Source organism: Cyanistes caeruleus, chromosome 5 (genome assembly GCF_971803275.1).
Source record: "Cyanistes caeruleus chromosome 5, bCyaCae1.hap1.1, whole genome shotgun sequence".
In the NCBI taxonomy this organism is placed as follows: domain Eukaryota; kingdom Metazoa; phylum Chordata; class Aves; order Passeriformes; family Paridae; genus Cyanistes; species Cyanistes caeruleus.
In genome coordinates this window covers 41,677,080-41,697,295 of record NC_141705.1, presented here as the reverse complement: position 1 = coordinate 41,697,295, position 20,216 = coordinate 41,677,080, and the positions used below count along the sequence as shown (strand labels likewise).

At 34.9% G+C, this 20,216-nt stretch overlaps 1 long non-coding RNA gene across 3 annotated transcripts; it reads right to left on the bottom strand.

The window, feature by feature from the left end:
* Nucleotides 1-2,203: 2,203 nt before the first annotated feature.
* LOC147653062 (uncharacterized) lies at nucleotides 2,204-15,832 on the bottom strand. Of its 3 annotated transcripts, XR_015287474.1 has the most exons (6): nucleotides 15,735-15,832; nucleotides 12,526-12,608; nucleotides 10,603-10,725; nucleotides 8,704-8,772; nucleotides 5,076-5,182; nucleotides 2,204-2,373 (listed from the first exon to the last, which is right to left on the bottom strand). It is a non-coding gene; the product is annotated as an uncharacterized LOC147653062 (long non-coding RNA). The 3 variants fall into 3 exon arrangements; XR_015287473.1 differs by lacking the exon at nucleotides 5,076-5,182 and having other exon boundaries at nucleotides 2,219-2,373; nucleotides 10,701-10,725; nucleotides 15,735-15,821; XR_015287475.1 differs by lacking the exons at nucleotides 2,204-2,373; nucleotides 15,735-15,832 and having other exon boundaries at nucleotides 5,094-5,182; nucleotides 10,701-10,725; nucleotides 12,526-12,610.
* Between the last annotated feature and the right edge of the window lie 4,384 nt (nucleotides 15,833-20,216).

Genomic DNA, 20,216 nt, shown 5'->3' with positions numbered 1-20,216 from the left:
AATTGAAAAAACTGAGTTTCTGTGCCATCAGTGCAAGGATATGCACTCATAGGCTGTGCACAGGGAGAACAATTGCACCGTTCTGTCTGAAGACTAAATTCACCTGATTTCATCAATATGCCTTGCAGTTTCTTATATCTGTTTGTCTTAGTCTCCTTAAAAGACAGAAGACAAAATCACAGTCATTAAACCTTCATACTTGGAAGAATTCCAGAAAGAATTTGAAAAATGCTTAAAGTTTATAAAAAGTCATAGGAAAGAATGGGAAAAGATGTCATGAGAAAGACCTGTTAAATGCATTGTCTTTGTTGATGTGGATTTACAAAGTCTAATACTTAGAGGACCAGTGCATTTTGTGCATTGTAGGTGAATTCAAGAAATGGAAGAAATGTTTACAATTAGTCTGAAGTCTAATCTCTGTAGTATGAAGTAAATAAAATTATTTATTTTATTAATCCAGTACCCAAAAATGTAAAACATTCTTGGTAGAGAAATCAGCAGATAAACTATTTTCTTAAAGAGACTGAGTGAGAATAGTAGTTAAATATGTGGAATGGATAAGATAGAATTATAGTACCACGAATGAAAAATTCATTATTACTCTAAGCCTTTTTCTTTTTATTTAATGTACTCGTGCATCTTTGCAGGAAAGAGAGACAGTCATTGGCAAAACTTTGGTAGCCATTCCTTGGAGATTGCAAAAGCATAAATTATTTTCAGAAGAGTTGGGGTTGGATGACTAAGAAAAAAGGTAAACAGAGAGGATAAATAAGTATGACGGTTTTCAGAGACTTAAATGAAGTAGGCTGGAGTATTTTTATATGTTTAGGCATCCTAAATTTTCATATAGTGAAGCTTTTCTGTGCCAGTAGTGCAGCCTTGTGTGAGGAAGCAAAGGCTGCCTCATGGATCCTGTGTGCCTTTCAGCTTCTAGCAGCGCAGGACCAAAGTATGTTTGTGGATCATATGCTGGAAACACCTTTAACTGTCTAGCTGAGTATTTAGGAAAATAACTTCTCATTTGGAGAGCTGAAATTAAGAGGATTGAGGACAAAAGATTAGCCAGATGGCAGAACTGGGAGAAGCTACTGTGAAGTAACTGTGATGTTTTTGGAGAAACTATCAGTGCACAAGAGAAGGTACTGAAGAAAGCAAGGAAAGGTGGGGAGGTACTATCATGAGTGTAATAGAGAAACTGATAGAGAGCACAGCAGTAATAAAAGATGAGTGTAACAAGGGAGGCTGAGTTATAGGAAAGTGAAACTTGATTTTGATTTCCTGGCCATTTGAACTAATGTTAATTTTTCTCTTCAGTGCAGTTTTGTTCCCCCTCCTTTAGTTTGGTGGTGGTTTTTATCGTTGTTTGTTTATGTTGGTTTGGAGGGTTTTTTGTTTTTGTGGGGTTTTTTTGGTGTTTTTGGTTGGCTTAGGGTTTTTTGATAGTTTGATTTTGGTGTGGCTTGGTTTTGTTTTTTTATCCTCAAGACATAAAAGCTAGGACACAGTTGAGGTGTCTCTGGAGCTTATTTGGGCTCTGGTCATCTCAAAAGGCAGTAGTATGGTACATGGCTCTCCACTGCTCCAGAAGGAATCCATGCAATTATTAACTGTTCCTGGAAGAAATTGTGACAAAATCATGATGTGGGACCACAGGGGGTTTTTTTCTGCGCTCTCATTATGGAATCTGCTTTTCTGCCTGCTGGACTGCCATGGGTATCACATTTCTTTTCACACACTTGTGTGAAAATGTGCAGGGTCCCAATTGTGCCTTAAGCCTGAATGCTCAGTGAGGCATGTATTGGTGGTGAAAACTAAATATACTGGAATGTAAGAGGGACTGAAACCCCAGCAAGGTCTAGCAGATGCCTATGCAGCATTGGATACTGAAAGCCTGACCCTGTGACAGCCTTTGGCATGGACTGCAGATTTTGGAATGCAGCTGCTGAGGAATTCAGTAAGTAAGTAAGCTAAAAAAAGCAAGGCATGATTCTGTTGACTTTTTTTTTCTGAGGCACCTCACCAGAATTAAGCATTCTCCCTAAAATACTGACCTGGAAAACACCAGTAAGAACATACCTCCATATTTTCCAAATGATTCTAAAATCCAGAATTATACTTCTATATTATACTACTATGTTGTGTTACTTGAGTTCTAAACAAATATGAAGGAAGATTAATGACCAACAGTTTATGCAAGGCTGAATTTTGGACTCTTTGTAAAGGCTCACTTTAATTTTGTTTCTTATTTTTTTTAATGCATTGTCCAAGGTAAAACTGAAATATAGGAGGAGGTGTGTTCATTTTCCTCAAAATCCAGAACTGCATTTCCTTCAGGTGGTACCAGCTTGCTTGGGATAAGTTCATTCCAGTGCCCTAGATAATGAGGATTAAAATATTTGAGTGAAATAAAAATACCAATAATCAAGACCACAGATTAAGGTTTACCTGTATTACTATTATATAAATCCTAGATATTAAGTCTAGGTGTCTGTTTAGATCTGTTAGTTATAGTTATAATTCAGATATCTATAGCATTGTGGGAACTTCCTTGATCTAAGTGAGAAAATTAAAAACTATATATTAAAATATTTTCATTCTACCTACCTATCCTTTCAATTTTATAAGGACACCATTATATTTCAGTGTGGAAAAGGCAAGAAGGAGAAACCTTTTGGATATCATTCCTTCACAGAGTTTGGGACATTAAGATAAAACTAAGTAATATTAAGACATTTATAATTTTTCAGGCTTTCCTTCATTCCAGTAGATTTCACTAATTTTAATGATGGAAGTGTCAAATAATCCTCCCAGGTGCTATGCACATAACATCCAGTTGTGAACACTTATCCCAGAACACCTGATTCATGAGTGCCACAGGGAGCACCAATTAGGCAAACTGCGTACCAGATGGTGCAGCCTCTGACTTTAGATATTTGCTTAAAATGATACTGTGTAAAAAAAATTAAAGTGGAAACCTTTCTGCTGCCTAAATACAGTATCTAAAAAGTAAAGGATCTTAGCAATTTGCCTGGGCTTTAGTTTTAGAAAGCACAGGCAATGCATTGAATGAATTCCTGATACTGAAGCACTCATGGCAAATGCACAGTAGAAACAAGTTGTTTCACAACTCAGTTTATAAGGATCAGTTCAGCAGCATTTACTCAGAACATTTGGATTGCCTGAGTGTGAAAAAAGCATTATATACCTCAGCTGTGCTTTATCATCTTAACATGATTATAAGACTATAAAGATATGCTTCTCTGTTTTAGTCCTCTAAGAGAGGTTCTTCCTCTTTCTACACTTAGACCAGAGTGGTGTAGTAATACTGTCTCCAGGTGTGGATTTGAAAAGTCCTCTACTGGAATAAGCAGAGTGCAAAGATCAATAAGCACAGTGTAAATTTTTTCCCTCATTTCTTGGTTTTCTGGCTCTCAGAGCAAGGCACATCAAGTGTGAATGTGCATTGTGGAATTTGTGGTTTGTTGCATGAAAATTCTGACATCCCTTGGTTTCTTGATGTAAAACCACAAAAATGTTTAGAACCTGTTACAGAAGCAAAGGGAAGAAATCCACTGGATAAGAAACAATCTGCTTATGTTAATGTTATGCTTTAATGGACAGAGGGAGAAACAAACTGATTTCTTTTTCCTCCTTAGGTTCTGTGTGTAGAAATGGCATTTGTAGAAGCTTTTCAGTGCTTTGAACCATCACTGAATGTCAGCTGGATCTTGTGCTCTTTCTGCTTGAAATGTGCTGAACTATGGTGAGGGGGGATTTTCTTCAGAGATATCATTGTGCCATTTTATGGAACTTCATTAAAGAAGGAAACTGATTTTTGTCTCAACAAACTTCTACAACGTTCAGTTCTTTGAGCTTCTATAAGGAAATGTATTTCTTGCTTCCCATCTCCCTAAGCAGAAGTAATCTGAGTGCTTCTCTTGTTTTCCTTGTCTGACAACTTTGAAATAAAACTGTAAAAAAAGAGCTGCACAATATAGTACAAAATTACTTTTCAGTGGAAACTTTTTCACAGTGAACCAATCTTCCTATAATATATATCAGATAATATATCTCTCACTCTACAGAGTTTAGAGAGATTTCTGATTTTTAGAATACATTTTAGAAATATAGTTCAATCTGGTGTGGTTTTGGGGTGGTATTATTGACAGATCTGTTCTGAATATTGCCTTTTATGTATTTATATTTTATCAATAGTTTAATTTATCCCAGTGTTTTTTCTGAATATTGATTTAAGCCATTTAGTTTATCTTCAATGTCTTTTTCTCATTTTTTAAAGATACCTTTCATGTTTCCCATGGCTTTTTTGAGAGAACTACTTATAATTTTGAGTTTTCATTGGCAGTTTGATATGGTATTCTAAGATGTAGCTTATCATGCCCAGTACCTCTAAAAACATCTAATTTATCTATATTTGTTTCTCTCCTTATCCAGTACTTACCCCTTAAATACAGGTGTGAAAACTAATAGCAAGTAAGCCATAGCTGACTTATTAATGTGTATTGAAGAACATGAGACAATAAATACATTTAAAGTGGGTTAGGTGTTTGGTTTTAAGGTGGATTAACAGCCCGAATTTAACCTCACTTAATCCAGGCGTTACTTTGTAGAGGTAAAAACTGAAGTTAGTAATTAACCCAAATCATATAACTTCTGTCCTCTTCATACCACAATTCCCTTGACACAGAAGCTGTGTACCATCCTCTAGCACATATTCAGATTTCACATGTAAACTCAGTTTGAGAGCTGTTGTTTTTCTGCACTCTCAGTACTAATACTGTTTTGAATTGTTGGTTTTTTTTCAATCAGTTATCAATATCAGGTATCAATAAGTCACATTTTTAAACTCGTATTCCTCTTCCTGTATTTGTGGAATGGTTTTAGAATACTTTGTTGGCACTATACCAGGATTTGAAACATAAGACTTCATCATCATGAAACAGATTTTTCCTAGACTGAATCTTGCAGTACTTCTCTTTGCAGGTAAAGTCATAAAAAAAGAAAAGGTCCTGCCCTTTTTAATTTATTACATTTGGACTGCCATTTTACTATCTTACCTTAATAGGTGTAAGTGTCTACATAAGGTTCTAGAAAGTAGTCCAAATGTGTCACTTCCTCTAAATCATATTCTATTATTTCTGTTCCCTTTGTAATAATGCCTTTCCTAGAAGAAGAAGTTACTTTGTTAACTTTAGAAACTTTTGTCATGTTTGGGGGCAGATGTGTAGTGTGTGGGTGTGTTAAATATTCTCAATTACATGTAAAAATATAGTTATATAATTCAGCTTAAATTCTTTTCCAAACAATTTAAGAAAAGTTTGTGAAAGTAACACTGCAGCTTGAGTAATGTTCTCCATGAGATGTAGTTACACCAGTTTCAACTGAACTCTTTCAGAGCTTAATGAATACAGGTTTTTTTCAAAGACCACAAGACTTCTGAACTCTCTCCTTGACATTTGATCAGTGTTGGATGATCTGAAAAAGAGGTTCCATTCATAGCTGTGCAAAACATGTTGGGTTTATAATTTTTTTATAGAAGACTTTAATCTCCTTGCTGTTATGTTCATTGAATTTTGGTGTGTGTTTGGATTCAGCTGGATCCCAGAACTCCAAGTAAAATATTGGTTTCACCCAATTTCACACAGCAACCATGCAAAACCCACAAATTTCTGACAGGTTTTGATGTGAAACCATAACTTATCTTGGCCCAAGTTCATACAAGAGCTATGTGAACCTTTCAGTTAATGTGGGCTATGTTCCCAGTTTGTAATGAAACATTAAACCAAGCAGGTTTTTTGCATGCCTTTGTATGTGTTGTACATGTTTTGTTTAGAACCCATGTCAAAACATTTCCGATACCTTAAAAGCAAGTCTGTTCTTCTGTAGCCTTCAGTGTATAATTGCTTTTTCAGCTGAAACTGGAGAAAGAAGTTGAGCTGAAGCCCTTTGAAGGGAAGCTGCTGCCAGAACGTCTCCTATTCAGTTACTGTGGATCAGAATCTCACTCTCTCTTTCCTCATTAGTCAATTTACTTCAGCATTAGTCTTTGTTCATGATTTCATAGGAAAGAGAAATAGGGCTCTGGATATTCTACTGTGGTTTTGGTTCAGATGTTAGCTGGGTCATATCCCACTCACTGTTGGTTCAAGGTTTTAGTGGGACAGTTATAAATTCCTGCTTATTTTGAGTCCTGTGTATCAGTAACTAAAATCTTCTTTTTTGTTATTTCAAATATTATGCTTGTTAAGCATGTATTCTCATGGAGAGTGGGAGAAGGTAGTTAAACAAAGGCCTTTGATTTCATCACTTGTTTTGTGATCCAAACAGTGTGAGATATTGCGTATAATATCAAGATAAAGCAAAAGCTACAGGTATTTTCACCAGAGAAAAAATATGATCCAGTTCTATGAATCATTATCTATCCTTTTTATTTTTTTCTTGTGCTGACATCTACAATGGTTTTGCTGATTGTGAAATATATTGTTTTCTTTGTTATTCTCTTTTAAATTTATGGCAGTATTACATTCCAAATAAATTAATTCTGCTACAAGTTCTATAGAAAACCGTGCCAGTCTCTACAAATCTTGTGGCATTTAAATTTGATTAAGGCTTTCCAAATTTACAATTTTATTCAGTTTATAAAAGCAGGTATTTGTTTAACCTTGCAAAACTGCTAATTTTTCTTAGACCCAGAACAAATTTCTTTTTTTTTAATTACTAGGGATTTTTTGCAAGTTCCTGTTGGACTAAAAATAAGTTAAAATGGCATGCATTTGTTCTGAAAAAAAATCTGTTCTTTTTATTTAGGAAAATCTCTTCTCAAAGCTATCACTAATGGCCATTGTGACTAAGTGAGGACTATAAGTCTTGACACTTTTATCCAGTCTATCATTTTAGGCTTAGACTGTGCTCCGCTTGGGGAGAAGGCAACTTTATTTTCTTGTTTCTGCTTTTCCAAGTACAAAGGATCTCAGCCTGTTACTTGTTCATACATGATCTGTAATCATGCAGTGACACTTGCTAAATTCAGCAGAACAAGAAGTGAGCTTGAAAGCACATAATAGGGGTTTCTGATGGTTTGAAGCAAGCAGTGGTGAAACCTGCTTATCTTTTAAGTCTCAGCTAAAATAAAGTCAGCATTGTTTATAAGAAGAGAATCATGTTACTCAGAAGTCCTGATAAAAGTCTCTTATGAAAAGCTCACAGTAAATTGCTGTTACTGGTTGTGGGGCCTTTTTATTGCATAGGAATGGAGTTCGAGTAGCATGTAATTATGAACAAAGAACATCTAGCTGATGTTTTTCCTTCTCTCTACCAGCAGGTGAGATTTCATATCCTTTCCCTTTTTTGATGAATACCAAGATTACTCTTCAGTGCCATTCATGAAGATAATTTACACAGGTTTTTCTTGCTTACAGTAATTCTTGGGATAATACTGAAGTTTTTTGCTTCTGTTTTACTGAGAATTCCAGTGGTACCAGTAAGCCTGTCTATAAGAACACTTTGTTCTAATTGATCTCTCATTCCTATATATCCCATCTACATGTATATTTAGGTCATTATTTGAATAGGTATGGTTGCTTTTCTTCCAATGCATCAGAATGCTGACCCTGCTCCAGGTTCAGTGTAAAAAGAGTTTTAATGCTGATTTTAAACATTAAGCGAGGTCTGATATCTGATCTTATAGTATTGTTCTTAGAAGGCTAAATCCCACCTAACTAATAGTCAAAGGTAAACAGATTCCACAGAAATCAAGTGTTCTCCTTTGTGACATTGTTTTGCTCCTGAAGAGAGAAAGTAAACATTATGTTCATTTGCTTTGGTTAGATACTAGATATATTGGACCAAAAATGTATTATTTTGTTTTGATGGCATTTAGATTGAATTCCGGGAATTTCCTATTCTGTTTTTGACCCAAGTCTTAGCAGGAAGACAAAGTAAGATGGAAATAAATAGAGCATTCAGCTATGCCAGCATCATCAAAATACAGATTTGCTTCAGCTAGCAAACTCCAGTAGCTCTTTCTGTGGGATTGATACTTCCTTACGTTCCCCATGTGAGTGCATCTTGTAGCCCTCCCCCTGTAGCATTTGCTGCACAGGAAGGCCCTGTTACCACCTCCATTGTTTTTTGCTGCTCAAATGATATTGTCAAGGGGAGACCCAGAGTAGTCAAGCTGGTTCCTCTACTCATGTCACCTACTTTTGATACAACCCTTCAGCATTTATGTGAGAGCTGTAGTATCTGCCCTTCTGAGGCTGAACAGAATTGTTGTGCCTACTCCATATATTCTACTCCTGTACTATAGATCATATTCCAGACATCCTTTTCTGTTGTACTTCTGTTCCCTGGATAACGTTTTTTGCAGTTGATGCAAAATTTGCATCAACAAATTTGCAGTTTGAGAGTGCTTTTGGATTGCTTTGGTTATAATTATTATTATTAGTAGTAGTAGTAATATAGATCCTATAGCTACCGTTTTAAAGGCAGCCTCACCATTCTACTGCATGTAGCATGTGAACAAACCATAAACAAATAGATGTTTAATGGTAATTATTGGATTCATCTTTAGTAGAGCTTAATAATTATCATGATTATGTTATTAAGTGGAACTCTTCAGTTAGCTCATAATAAGTAATATGATTTAGGTATTCAGTAAAGTATCAGAAAAAAATCACAGCATACCTTCAATGTGTACACAACTCTAGTTTGATGATTAGTTCCCTTGGGATTGCTACTGGCTGGAGCAATGTACTGTAATTAAATAACTAAATTATAACCAATCTGAAAAATGTAATACTGAATTATCTTAAAATAGTATAAACCCAAACCAATCAAGCTGAGAAACTAATAGGCCAAACCAAAAATGATAATCTGCTACTAATTAAGATGACATGGAGACAGGCAATTAAAAACTAATTGCTAGCTGACTTTTTCATTTTTAAAAGAGGTTTTGATGCAGTTCATTAAAACTGAGTTTGTTTTGAATGTCTACTGGTATTTTGTTAAAATCTAGTGTTAAAGAAGAGGATGTAAAAGTTTAAATCTGGCATTTCCTGATACTTTGTTTCTTTCATACTAAATTTAATTGCACATGCAGTATACAACAGTAGTGGGACAGAAGCTTTGCTAGTGTGCTGGTCTGTATGTTGAATTTACTCATTTAAAGTGATAGATTAAGTCTAGAATTCTTTTTTCCAGCGTTCCTCAGACCAGTAGCTAATTGAAATTTGGCAGTAGAACCATGGGTAAAACATTGGTGTGATATTCTTCAAAAAGCAATATAGGAGTTTAATAAAAGGGACTGTTGCTTGCTTTAGTAATTAAGTCTTAATTCTCTGCTACTTTTTATTGTTTCACTCAACCTGTTACACTTAGTGACATTAGTTAATAATTTCCTATAAATGAAAGACTTTCTAAGTTACTTTATCTCATTATAAAATATTTGAATGCATTTATTGTGACTGATGGTCAAACTTCTTGTCCAATAGATGTTTCTACCTGCCAATTAAATATCGCCAACACGGTGAATGGCATTTCATAGCTTTTATCTTTTAGAGAGGTATGGAGATTTTTCTTCCATCAGCTTCACATGAATAATTAAAACAAAATATAGGGAACTTATTTCTTCAGGGGCTTAGGCTATTTCAATTGCCATACACCTGAAATTTTCAGGGCTATCCTCAAATATTGGTAAAGACACACACTGTTGCCTTCAATTGCCTGAAATTACTGTAAGCTGGTTGTTTTCTGGCCTGCACATACAAAGAACTCAAACTTAACCCAGAAATTATAGAAGCCTTATCTTTTGTGGTGCACAGATTCTAAGGTATCTGTATTTACAGAGTTAGAACACACTCTTGGTATTTTTGAAAATCAATGAGCATTTATATTTCTTAATCATAAAAAGACAGCCAAAGTAGTCTATGTCGACTACAGCTCAAAAATCACTAAACTACCAGTCAGAAAAGAGGCGGTCTTTCAATTTTATTTAGAAAAAATAAGAAATCAGAAATTAAGAATTAAAAAAATATAATTTTCCTTTGCTCTTTTAAAACAGAGAATTTAAATATATTTTGTCAATTTCTGTTCATGTGGGAGAAATTGTATGTGTAAATATGCGTATCAAACATATGCAGAATGCATTCTTAAATTTAAAAGACATTCTTTGTGTGTTTGGAATTTTCATTCCATAAGGCTAAATATTTCAGCTTTCTGTGGCAAGATGGTAAGAGAATCTGGCTCTTCTCTTAGTCTGGCTAATAGAAATGTATTAAACCACTACAGCATACAAAATTAATTTTCTTTAAGCATAATTTTAAAGCATTTGTTTTGAAATCCATATATTCTGCCAGTGCCAGTTAAAGCAGTGAACTCTGCCCTTCAACAGTCAAGTAAATAACAGCATTGATAATGATAATGGTGTTGTAGCATCTGTTCTTAGGCACTGCATCAAAGAGTAGTAGAATCATTTAGGTTGGAAAGCACCTCTAAGATCACTGGGTCCAAACACTAACCCAGCACTGCCAAGAAAAATCACCAAACCATGTTCTGAAGCGTCACATCCACACATCTTTTAAATACCTCCAAGGATGGTGGCTCAACCCCTTCCCTGGCATCCTGTTCAACTGTTTAAACACATTTTCAGAGAAGAAAAATGTCCGTTCTTCTACAGTAAATACCTGATCTGCACAGTTGTGAGGCTGCCTGTTGGAGAAAAATAATTTGGGCAACAGAAATTGTGCAATCATACATAAGCATATAATTGAGTTTGAATGGGATCACCAAAGATCATCTAGATTTTATAGAAATTTTATATTAATTTGACTTTCAGAAGTAATGATTTTTCTTGAAATTAAATCAGTCTCAAAGGGTAGCTATTTTACATTTAGCTGTTTTTTGTTTATAGTGAGACAGTAGTAGACAATAGTATATAACATTGAAATATGCACTAAAGCAGTTGGACTGTAATGAATTCAGTATCAGTCAGTGAGAGGAAATCAGGCTTACTGTAGATATTTTACCCTTAGGTGCACTACAGACAAAAAATAGATGAAAATAATCTTAGCTTGGTCTTGACTGAAAGACTGAAAGAAGTAATGGCTATCAGAAGGTATACTATAGGCATATTTATGAAGAAGAAAAAAATTAGGTTTTTCATATTTGAGATATAACTATCAGAGCCGCAGATGCATGTTTTCAGGTAAATACAGATGCTAGAATGCATTGTTTTGTTAAAATATACTGTCTAGATGTGGTTTTTTACTTTGAAAACGGTTAGGGTAGATAATGGCCTGCTTTCTGGTCAAAGATTAGTTTATTCAACTCCTCACTGTGTTTGAACCAAAATACAAATCATGAAAAATTTTTACTAAGCAGGGCCTTTATCCTTGTGTCTTCATTTTGCCTTAATCAAATGTGTAGTCTGACTGGGAGGGAGGAAAAACCTGAAATTTTAATTATTCCTTTCTTACGTAAATGTGTCTGACAGTGGGGTGTCTAGCAGTGAAGGGGCCTTGATCCCAGCTCAGGTGGGTGCAAGAGTGACTGCCAGAGTGGATCCTGAATGTTTGGACAGGGAAGTGTGCTTAATAATTAGGAGTTTACAGAAATACTTCTACTTTCACAAAAAAAAGAGTTACATGCTATATTAGGGTCATGCTCTTTATTTTGGAGTTTGGAAAATATGGGACAGTTTTTAGGTTTCAGTGGAAAATGGTGACAGTATTGTCCCTCTACTGTGACCTCATTAGAAAGATGCTTGGGAAAAAAGTGGGGTTTGATATTTTCCCTGCTTTATTTTGGTTCCTGAAATCAGCTGATGGAAGTTTTGTATTTAATACAATGACTGTAGCTGCCTCCTTGCCCAGTATTCAAAAATTCCAATAGGATTATACATATATTAAGTATGTGTATACATATATTATTATTATATACATATATTATTATACAAAACAACTAACTAGTTAATACAGGACTTGGGATTCTGCTGCATTGCCTGTTTGAAATATTTTTTTTTTCCTTCATAAATGCCAATTGTTGGTGTAATAATGCTACTTGTGAAATTAACTGTGCCACCAACTTTGCGAAATTTAACATCATTGAAAATTCCTGTCCTATGATACTGTTGTTGTGTTGAGTAGCATTTGAAGGTAAATATATTAATACAAATATGCCACCAGTTTTCTGTTTTCAAAATATGAAAAAATATATGAAGAGAAAGGGGGAATTTGTTAGAATATGTTAACTTGTACATATGTAACCAAAACATTTTATCTTCTCTGTTTTTGAGGAATTCATTAGTGCTACTGCCACTGCAGAAGTAACCAAAATCAGTGTGCTTTGCTTCTTATTTATTGCTTCTTACTCCATTTATGCTTCTGCTTGATTGTTTTACTCCTTCCAACCTAAGAAATTATTTTGGCCATTGTCCGAAATGTCCAATATTTCAAAGGCAGTTTGAGGAAAGAAATGCACATTTTCCAAGCATAAATTATTGAAACTTACAGCTTGATTGCCAGAGTTGGGGGCATGAAATATTAAACTCTACAGTTTACTTCTTGCCAGTTTCTTAATGGATCCACACCAACCTGCTCCAGAGGAAAAGATTAGTTATTGTAGTAAATGCCATTCTCACAAGTTTTTCAGTGACTATGGAGCCAGAGTAAGCCGATTCTCAATACCTAAATTTTATTTCTCACAGTCATAAATTTGGTTTATAAGTGAAGAAACAAAGAATAATAGGTGCCCTAGCTCTTGTGTAAAAAAACCCAACCAACCAACCAACCAACCAACAGCACATTATTATATGCAGCATAGTTAGTATATGCATCCATAGTGACAATCATTTAGCTTGATCAAAAACAATAAGGCTCTGTTCCAATATTGAGAAGTTAAGATCAATAGTTAAAGCCTTGGTATCAAGTCTGGGTATTATGAATACTGTGTGGAACAAAGTTTCCTGCATGGGCTATGAAAGACTAAGTGGAATCTTGTGGTATTCAAAGCAGCCAAAGCACCAAGCAATTTTAAGTTTTCTTTCTCACATTTAGAGTTAACGAAAAGGAAACACAAAGAAAAAAATTCCAAAACATGTTAAACCCTTATTCAGAGCTGGAGAAAAACTTCTCCCTGTAGTTAAGGTAGCTAACACAAACTTTCTTTCAGAAAATTAAACATGATTTTTTACTTATTTTGGAAAAAAAAAGGAATGTGCTAATTTTGCAGGTGTTCTGACTGAAAAAAAAATTTAAACTGCTATTTTCTGTCTTACATACTTTATAAAAATGAACCAATCCCAAAATCAAATGGGTAACAGCCTTTAGAGTGAGGTACTGCATAGAAATATGCCTACCAGGATGCAGAATCTCTTTTGAGAAACAATTTTTCTTGACAGGTTCGGCTTGATGAGTGAGCAATGGTGTTTTGATGAGAATAAATACAAATTGATTGGTTTTGTATAGAAGGTAGTCTTGGAGCTGTTCATCCCAACTGATGTTGTGCCATCTTGAGATGCTCATAGAAGTATAATAATAGGCTCTAGGAAGCTTTGAAGTGAAAAACCAGATGATCTAAAAAGTTCAGACACTTCTATGGCTAAGCAGCCACTGGTGGGGAATTTACAGAGTCACAGGGAGTTTTTTTGGGAAGAATTGGCTGTCCAAGGTCAAATTTAGTATGTGACTTTCTAAACTTAGTTACCTGCCATTCTTTATTCAGATGCTCACATAATTTCTTCAGTTAAAGAAAAAAAATATTTAAGAGAAACTGACAAGTAGAGATGTGGAACAACAAAAGTCACAAGAGGTGATGGATTTTATAGTTGCTAAAGTTTGAAGAGATTGAATAAAGCATCAATGTACAGTTATGGTCTACAAAAGACATTTACTAGGAAAAACTGCTAGTATTTTCTTATCCTGCAGCTGTCTAATCTTATGATTTATCTTTGAATTTTCCCATATGTGACATCAACCCACTTGTCGTTCCTACTTGTTTTCGTTGTCATTTGTTTGCCTTCTTTCAGAAACAGACTTGAATTTTGCATTGGTTTTAACCCTTTTTTTCTTTTCTTAGATCATTCTGTTATTCAGGTGGTGAGCAATTAGCTTTGATACATAGCTAAATATGCTCACATTAATTTTTCTATGTCCTCTGAAGTAGCAAATATTGCCATCCTCAATGATATTTATGATGGCCTCATCTTCTGCCACCTGGCTTCATTTTACTGACCTGATTGGATATGGTGTGATATAATTCCTCAGTCCCAAGTGCTGCCTCCTCACATAAACATAAACAAAAAAAAAACCCCTGGCTATTGGCATTGTTATTTAACCAAGCAGTTCAAATGATGCTCCAGAAACACGCTTGTGCTCATTAATTCAGGTAAGACCTGGACTTTGAATGGAGAATCTGCTGTTGCAGTAGCAGTTGTTTATGAACCACATCTAGTTCCAAACCAGAGAATCAGCATCTTACAGTGGGAGTGCAAGAAAGGGAGATGTGGAAAAAGTTTTCAGAGCAGCAATCTAATTGTGCCATGGTTACATTTAAGGAGCTTGATACTCTTTGCAGAAGCTCATAATGTTTTAAACATACCCCAAAAGACTTTGAACCACTGGAACCAAATATTTCCCAAAATGTTGCTACATATTGAAATACAAGGTTAATGACTCCCAGCTTCTCAGATGTGTAGCTCTGTATGTGTGCTTTTGTCTATACTTTACAATTGTTCTGTTCACTTTTAGGGAGTCATTATAAGTTTTGAACAGTAGCATGGAATATTGTGCTGGCAACTCTCCAGATGCCTGAGGGTAGCAAAAATTTCCATATTTCTTTGAATTATTTCCAATACACCTATTTGAATTCTCAATTAGATAAAAATGAAACCTTACCATTGATGCATTAAGACCTTTCGGTGTGCAGTTGTGGATGGAAAACTGAGAAGAAAATACCTGAGAGTATCTTATTGTCTTTGAAAGCTATGCTGTGTATTTTTTGTCTCTCTGGTCTCTGTCTGCTTTTGTAGCAGTTAAAATCAAACAAACAAAGCAACCAAAAAATACAGAAGTATATTCCCCCAAAAAAGCTATAGATGGTATTGATGATGATTTATCTTCCATTTTTTCCTTATTGTTTATTTTTTTTCTTTCATCTACAGTATCTTATTTCACCTCTCTATTGAACAGTTTGTCTTCCTCACCTCTCCTAATGACTTTCTCACTTCTTGTGTTTTCCTTTTTTTTTTCTTACGACTATGACTGACATCTCTGACTTTTGCAGAGATGTTTGTATAAAAGATATATGGAGGACTTCTCCCAAAGTAGGCCTGCAGTTCATATATGCAAAGGACCCTAAACTCAGTGACTTTGCATGAGGTCTGAAGGCCCCCCAGGTCTTTCTAACAATCTTTATTACAAATGCTACCTAACAGAAAAAATATAACCAACTAATTTTTGACAGTAAGTCCATGTTTTATAAACTGCATATAATGTGTGTGAGGAATTGTATGTATACAGAGAAAAAACATTAATTTTCTAAGATCTATGTTAGTAGGGTAAAATTCTTTATGAGAACTTTGCTTTTTACTGAACTATTTTTAAACCAAACAGTATGGCCATAAGTGATAACAGATATTGCTGATTTGAGATAAAATATAAAATGTTGCTGCAAAGAAAGTACAAGTAATATTTTATTAATGTCAATTTTCTTTCTCTCACCTCGTATATCTAATTATGGTGAAAGTGAAATGAGTCCACTTTTCATGTAAGGTTATTAACTTGACAGTGTCCCTTTAAGTAGTGAAGATGTGCAGAGTAGTTAGGAATGTGAGATACTGTAGGGTACCAAATGTGTGATGTGATGTTGCTAGGCAACTCCTGTATTGTTTTAAACAAACCACATAGAGCTGGCAACAGCTGTCAAAGCTCTTGGCTCTTGACAGTAACACAGACCTCAAAAGAACTTAGAAGAAAGATCTTCCAAAATAAGCTCTAATATACAATGCAACCCCACGGTGCTAGCAAATGTGTGAACCTACTTGTTAAGTTAGCAGATACAGTTACCTGTTACAATTCTATAACCAAATATTTCATGACAACTATGTAATTTGTTTACATATATTTAAAAAAAAAAAACAAAAAAACCCCCAACTGGTAGTACATTAATTTGTTTTTTAAAAAGAATGCCTTCCAGAGCTGCCAGTGGTAGCAAATCTGTTTGCATGTATTCAACGAGCATCGTATGTGTGCAGTCAAGAAAGGCAAAATGTTACATAGAGAATAGCCATGTGTATATGTCTGTGGATTTTTTCCTTTTCTCTGCTGTTGAATTTTGTATATTTTGATATGTCAGAAACAGAAGTGAGATAATTTTTGTCACTATTACAGTCCATAAAAATTGATTTAAGTGTAGCACAGTAACAGCTATCAATATGGCAAAGCTTTTCAAATGGGAACCAGCCCCCAAGATTTCAAAAGAGAGCCCAGATCTGTACTGAAATAACCCAAGATGTGTCAAAATTTTCCACTAGGAGATAAGTAGGTCTGTAAACAGCCTCTTGTTGGGAAATACATCCAGAATGCGAAAAATAGAGTAGCTCCTTACAGGTTTTCCACTTCCTCCTAACTGCTGGAAAACTAACCAGCTTAAATGCAGCAGTGGGGCAGTGCTGAGCTTCTGCTAATGCTCCTTTCTTAGTGCAGCATCAGAGTTCACATGCAGCATCACACAAGCTTGTCTGGCTGGCTGTTGCAGTATTCACTCCCGACCAAGGTGCAGGTGAAGTCAGCGTCTAAGTGTCCGGGTATTCTCCTCATTGCTGTGTGAATGATCTCACCATCGCAGTACTGGCAGCAACCTCGATTTATCTCTGCCTGTAATTGTTCAGTTTTCTCTATTCTGGTCAACAAAGCACAGACTTGAATGCCCAGCTAGTTAAAGCTGTCACAGGAATCTTCTGAGCTCTAGAGACGTTCTCTGTGGCAAAATGAATGCTTAAATATAGAGAACAGTTGTTTTTCAGGTTGCTGCTCACCCTACAAATGACAGAGTAGCAAAGATTTAGCCTGACTGCCCTAGATCCTGGAATGCTTTTCTACTTTGTTTGATGTTTTTCTCTCTATCCAGTTAAGATTTTAATTCCACCCTGAACAGAGAATTTTTTCCAATACAAATTTTGTCAAACCCCAGCCTCGTCTTTTGGAAAATTTCAGAACATGAAAATAGCTCAGTGGTTCAGACTGAGTTTACATAGCATGATATCCTGACTTAAGGCGTGCATATACTGATGCCTGAAGAAGAATAAAAAACAGTGTAAGGGGATATAAAACTTTGTCAATGTATTCCCTTCTTCTCTGACTGTATCTTGGCTAGCAGGATTTCCTGAACTTTATATCATTTAGATATTTACCTATTTAGTGTTGATATGGTTCCTATTTAGTAATATTTAAAAGTTCACTTTGCAGACTCTTCCTCTGAATCCACAAAGCTCTGCATTCACAATGTCTTCTGGCTAGGATTTACACAATTCAGTGCAGCAGTGTGCAATGAATCACAGCCTTTTGTTTGTTCCAAGCCTGCACCTCCTAAGTTTCACTTGATCGTGCCCAGTGCTCATGTAGACAGAGGAAGCGAATAATCTAGTCAGCTCTCCATCACATTTTTGCAATTTATGTTTTTGTAGGCTTCAAACTCCTCTTTACTCAAGTTGAACAGTCCTGGACTACCTATTTGTTGATATGGAAAGTGTTACTTATCTTTCCCTGGCTTTTTGCAGTTCTTTTGTGTCCTTTTTGGGAATGGGAGAGAAGGATATTCAAGGGTTACAAGAAGGATGTTTTTTACTCTGGTGTAATGGTTTTTTTTTTTCCATTTTTCTTTCATAGTAATTCCTGGAATTTGTGTTCCTTATATTATACTATTATGCTAATTATACTGTATGCTATATATTATACTAATACTATGCCTAGTATTAGTCCACTGTTGATCATGACAAATTGCTGTTTTCCTGCCCCAAGCTATTTCATTACAGCAATAATGTTCAATTCTTCCCCACAGTACAGATTTATCACTTTCCCAGCAACATTCTTTGACAACAGCCAATCTAACTGTTCATTTGTTGCTGTTTTCTCCAGCTTCAAAAGGAGTGAAACATTCTTTAAAAAAATTAAGTATTGATTGAGGGAAGACGAGGTCATCCAAATGTCTTTATCTGTCAACTGCTATCTGTGAAAGCAGGGTTTTGCCTCAGTGGGATCAAATGGAGGGCAGCAATTCAACCTGAAGTCTCTGTGGAAATGTTACAGAATATTTGAACATCTGCTTTGAGAACCTACTCAAAAAATAACCATGCACAATAGAGAAGGAGCATATGGGCTGTGTGCTGAAGACCACTGGTAATGCTGTTGGCACAACCAAAAGAGCAAAAACCTCATATAGGTTACTTTACATGGAGGTTCTCCATTCAATAATATATGTAATTTTTCTTTTTTTAATAAAAGTACAGTAGTTATGAACTTATAGATAGGCAAATGATCACTATGATGTGGAAGTTGATGGAAATTTAAGTGCCCTGAAAATTCAGCAGAAAATATCCATATATAATAATATTTATATTGATGTTATAATAATAATAATATTTTCTCTGTTGTTTATTTGGAACTAGTATTTTGGTATTTGCAATTTGGCTATCCTGCATTTTGTTTCTGCAGGAAGATAATTAAGGAAATAGAAAAAAATGGAAAAAATACCACAATTCTTATGTAATGGGAAGATGGCTATTACCAGATGCTCTCCCAATATAAATCAGAGCCTATTTTTCAGGCCTGCTGAAAAATAGAAGTTTGCTTCATCCCTTGGTTTTGGGTCTCTAGCATGGACAGAAGTATTGCAAATTCTGGTATATTGTTGGGGTCTGTCTACATTAATGTAGCATGAGTTTTCAGGCTGATTTACAAGAAAATGTATTTATGGTTTTAATTCTGTGTACTGTACTATCAGTGTTATGCTAAAAGATGTGTCAAGTCAGCAAATTTTGATTTTATGGCCCGAGTCATGAGAAGGCCCATTTTCCTTATGCTAATTGAGACAGTTTTTGAATGTATTTCAGTTTAGTCATTCATGGTTTGTAAATACTAAATTTAGTTTAGCACTGTTTTAATATAGTTTCAGAAAATAATATGCTTTGGCTTTATAATTGGACACAATTAGACACAATGTGTGAGTTATATGGTTCTAGATATTAAATGTATACAGGAAATTGTACACATACATTGACATTGAGTGTCTCCTTTTGCAGAGGTTGAAAAAGATTTTTCTATTACTTTTTTTCTATGATGCAAAGATAATTATATGGGGCTTAAGGTTTAGGCTTTTGACTTTGAAGGACTGGTTACATAAGTGAAAGATTGGAAAGGATTATGGGGTAATATTTTCTCTGAGAAACTTCTCCAGTTTTAAGACCACCCTGAGCTTATGTTCAATAAGTAAAAAAAAAAAATCATTTATCTAAAAAACTGAGTTACATTTATGTCTACAGTCCTTCCTACTGGCCCAGTTTTCTATTTACCAGCATGGGTTAAAATCAACATTAACACATGGATCTCAGTAAAAGATGTACAAGATGACACTTTAGCCATTCTTTCCTATACTAGTGCGATTTAGCATTTTTTCCTATACTAGTGCGATTTGTTGTTTTAATACTTTTTATTCATTTCTGTCATGGTTGTACAAAAGAGAAGACTGGTAGTCTTAATCTGTGGGATACATTTTTTGCCTGGAACACGTAAAACATTATACCTTGTCAAACTAAAGCTTGATAAGTAGCAGTAAAGTGCATGACATGGAAAAATTACATGACCTCAAGTATCTTTTTCAAGTATCTTTTCAGGTTGAATTATCAAATAATGGTCATCTTTTGCTAAATTCTATTTGAAATTATTTATATTTCTTTACACAGAGTTTTCAATAACTACATCTTTTCCACTGGGTTAAGTAACACATCCCTGTGCATGCAAATCCTGCTTAATGTAGTAGTGATTCCATGAATAAGCTATACTGCTTTCTCAAGTCATGTGAGCTATTAGTATAAATATTTAAACTCTTAAGATTTAACTTACAAATTCAAAAGGAGCACTTGTAGCACATACAACATATTGTAAATTTCATAAATTAGAAAAATTCTGATTAACATATTATTAACT